The sequence below is a fragment of the Saccopteryx bilineata genome, chromosome 7 (genome assembly GCF_036850765.1).
Source record: "Saccopteryx bilineata isolate mSacBil1 chromosome 7, mSacBil1_pri_phased_curated, whole genome shotgun sequence".
In the NCBI taxonomy this organism is placed as follows: domain Eukaryota; kingdom Metazoa; phylum Chordata; class Mammalia; order Chiroptera; family Emballonuridae; genus Saccopteryx; species Saccopteryx bilineata.
Window position 1 is genome coordinate 8001239 of NC_089496.1, and position 3963 is coordinate 8005201.

General features: G+C 40.5%; 1 pseudogene; it reads left to right on the forward strand.

Moving 5' to 3' along the window:
- The first annotated feature begins 1488 nt into the window (after positions 1-1488).
- On the forward strand, positions 1489-3658 carry LOC136310577 (heat shock protein HSP 90-beta pseudogene; annotated as a pseudogene).
- The last annotated feature ends 305 nt before the right edge of the window (positions 3659-3963 follow it).

Sequence of the window (3963 nt, forward strand, 5' to 3'; positions counted from 1 at the left end):
TAATCTTCTTTTCACAGACAATTTCTCTGTGGTATGCAATGCTGTTTCATAGCATGTTACCCATAGTAGAACTTCTTTCATAATTGGATTCAATCCTTTCAAACTCTGTCTCTGTTTTGACAACTAAGTTAATGTAATATCCTAAATATTTTGTTGTCATTTCAACAATTTTCATAGCATTTTCACCAAGAGTAGATACATCTCAAGAAACCACTTTTATTGCCTATTCACAAGTAGCCACACCTCATCTGGTTAAGTGTTATCGTGACATTGCAGCAAATTCAGTCACATCTTTAGGCTCCATTTCTAACTTTAGTTTTCTTGTTATTTCCACCATATATGCATTCAATACCTTCACTGAAGTTTTGATACCTATTGTCACTCATGAGGATTGAAATAAACTCTTTCAAATACTTGTTAATTGTGATATTTTGACTTCTTTCTATGAATCATGAATGTTCTTAATGGCCTCTAGGGTGAATCCTTTCAGAAGGCATTTAATTTGCTTTGCCCAGATCCATCAGAGAAATCACTACCATGGCATCTATAGCCTTACAAATGTACTTCTTAAATAAGACTTGGAAGTCAGAATTACTCCTTGATCCACAGGCTACACAACAGATGCTCTAATGGCAAGAAAACAACATTAATTTCCTTCAGAACTCTTGGGTAATCAGGTGCATTATCAATGATCTGTGATATTTCAAAAGAATTTTTTTTCTGAGCAGTAATTCTCAACAGTGGGCTTAAAAGATTCAGTAAACCATGTTGTAAACAGATGTACTGTCATCCAGGATTTGTTGTTCTACTTATAGAGCACAGGCAGAATAGATTTAACATAATTCTAAGGATCCTAGAATTTTCGGAATAGTAGATGAGCATTGGCTTCAAGTTAAAGTCACCAGCCTTAATGTGAATCAACCTATCCTTTGAAGCTTTAAAGTCAAGCATTGACTTCTCTCTAGATATAAAATTCCTAAAAGGCATCTTTTCCCAACAAAGCTGTTTTGTCTACATTGAAAATCTGTTGCTTAGTGTAGCCACCTTCATTAGTTTTTCTAGTTAGATCTTCTGGATAATGTGCTGTAGCTTCTACATCAGCACTTGATGCTTCACCTTGCACATTTATGTTATGGACATGGCTTCTTTCTTTAAATCTAATACAGCAACTCTAATAAATTAAAGCTTTACTTCTGCAGCTTCCTCGCTTCTCTCAACCTTTATAAAATTAAAGAGAATTAAGGCCTTGCTCTGGATTAGATTTGGCTTAAGAGAATGTTGTGGCTGATTTGATCTTTTATCCAGACCACTAACACTTTCTCCAAATCTGTCATAGTTGTTTCGCTCTCCTATTATTTCGGTGTTCACTGGAGTAATGCTTTTAACTGCTATCAGTGACTCACCATGGAGCACGCAGTCTGCGGCGTGTAAGCCGGCACAGTCCTTGCCCGGGCACCTCTCTAGCCCTTGCATCTTTTCCTCTTCAAGATGCCTGAGGATGTGCACCATGGAGAGGAGGAGGTGGAAACTTCTGCCTTCCAATCACAAATTGCCCAACTCATGTCTCTCATCAATACCTTTACTCCAACAAGGACATTTTCCTTTGGGAGTTAATCAGGAATTCTTCTGATGCCTTGGGCAAGATACACTATGAAAGTCTAACTGATCCTTCAGTCAGAAGTTGGACAGTGGTAAAGAGCTAAAAACTGACATAATCCCCAGACCCCAGGGCTGTACCCTGACTCTGGCAGACACAGGTATTGGCATGACCAAAGCTGATCTCATAGATAATTTGGGAACCTTTGCCAAGTCTGGTACAAAAGCATTTATGGAGGCTCTTCAGACTAGTGCAGACATCTCTATGATTGGACAATTTGGGGTTGGCTTTTATTATGCCTACCTGGTGGCTGAGAAAATGGTTGTGATCACAAAGCACAATGATTATGAGCAGTATGCCTGAAAGTCTTCTGCTGGGGAATCTGTCCTGGGCAAGCTGACATGGTGAGTCCATTGGCTGAGGTACCGAAGAGATCATTCATCTTAAAGAGGACCAGATAGAGTACCTAGAGGAGAGGCAGGTCAAAAAAGAGGTGAAGAAGCACTCACAGTTCATAGGTTATCCCATCACCCTTTATTTGGAGAAGGAACAAGAGAAAGAAATCCATTATGATGATGAAGCAGAAGAAGAGAAGGGGAGAAAGAAGAGGAAGATAAAGATGATGAAGAAAAACCCAAGACTGAAGATGTTAGCTCAGATGAGGGAAATGATAGTGTTAATAATAAGAAAAAGAAAATGAAGGCGATTAAGAAGAAATATATTCATATTCATCAGGAAGAACTAAATAAGACCAAGCTCATTTGGACCAGAAACCCTGATGACATCACTCAGGAGGAATATGGAGAGCTCTATAAGAGCCTTACCAATGACTGGGAAGACCACTTGGCAGTCAAGCACTTCTCTGTAGAAGGTAAGTTGGAATTCAGGACATTGCTATTTATTCCCTGCTGGGATCCTTTTGACTTCTTTGAAAACAAGAAGAAGAAGAACGATATCAAACTCTATGTCCATCATGTGTTCATCATAGACAGCTGTGATGAGTTAATAACAGAATACTTCAACTTCATCCGTGGTGTAGTTGACTCTAAGGACCTGCCCCTGAACATCTCCTGAGAAATGCTCCAGCAGAGCAAAATCTTGAAGGTCATTCACAAAAACATTGTTAAGAAGTACCTTTAGCTCTTCTCTGAGCTGGCAGAAGACAAGAAAAACTATAGGAAATTCTACGAGGCATTCTCTAAAAATCTAAAGTTTGGGATCCATGAGGACTCAGCTAATCGCAAACAACTTTCTGAGCTTCTGCGCTATCATGCCTCCCAGTCTGAAGATGGCTTCTTTTTCAAAATATGTCCCTCGCATGAAAGAGATCGAAAAGTCCATTTATTACATCACTGGTGAAAGCAAGGAGCAAGTTTCCAACTCTGTTTTTGTGGAGTGAATACAGAAGCGGGCTTTGAGGTAATATATATGACAGAGCCTATTGATGAGTACTGGGTGCAGCAGCTCAAGGAGTTTGATAGGAAAAGCTTGGTTTTAGTTAACAAGGAGGGCCTGGAGCTACCTGTGGATGAAGAGGAAAAGAAAATGGAAGACAGCAAGGCCAAGTCTGCGAACCTGTGCAAACTCATGAAAGAAATCTTGGACAAGAAGGCTGAGAAGGTGACAATCTCCAATAGGTTTGTGTCTTCATCCTGCTACATTGTGACCAGCACCTACAGCTGCACAGCTAACATAGAGCAAATCATGAAAGCCCAGGCCCTTTGGGATAATTCCACAATGGGCTACATGATGGCTAAGAAGTACCTGGAGATCAAAACCCCAACCACCCTACCATGGAGACTCCGTGGCAGAAGGCAGAAGCAGACAAGAATGGCAAAGTTGTTGAGGACCTGTGGTGTTGCTGTTTGAAACTGCACTGCTCTCATCTGGCTTCTCACTTGAGGGTCCCCAAACCAAATCTAAATCTACCACATGATCAAGCTAGGCCTAGGCATTGATAAAGATGAAGTAACAGCAGAAAAACCCAGTGCTGTGCTACTTGATGAGGTCCCTCCCCTTGAGGGTGATGAGGATGCCTCTCGCATCGAAGAAGTAGATTAGGAGATTGTATCTGCAGACACTGTGTCCTCTGCAGCGTCTTCACGGCTTCCCCAGTAGCCTTGAGCGGCCCTGGCTCACCTGGTTTCCTCTACTGATGTCTAGTGGGCTTTTTTATTTCTTCCTCTCCTGTTTTTGCCTAAGGCAGGTTACAAGGGCCTCAAACCTTCCCTTCTCACATTTGACATAGGGTTTAGATGTTGTGTATCATTGTGGGTTTTTTTGTTTGTTTTGTTTGTTTGTTTGTTTGTTTTGTTCTGAAGTTAAAGTATACAAAATTAAAAATTCAGTTAAAAAAAAAAGAATTG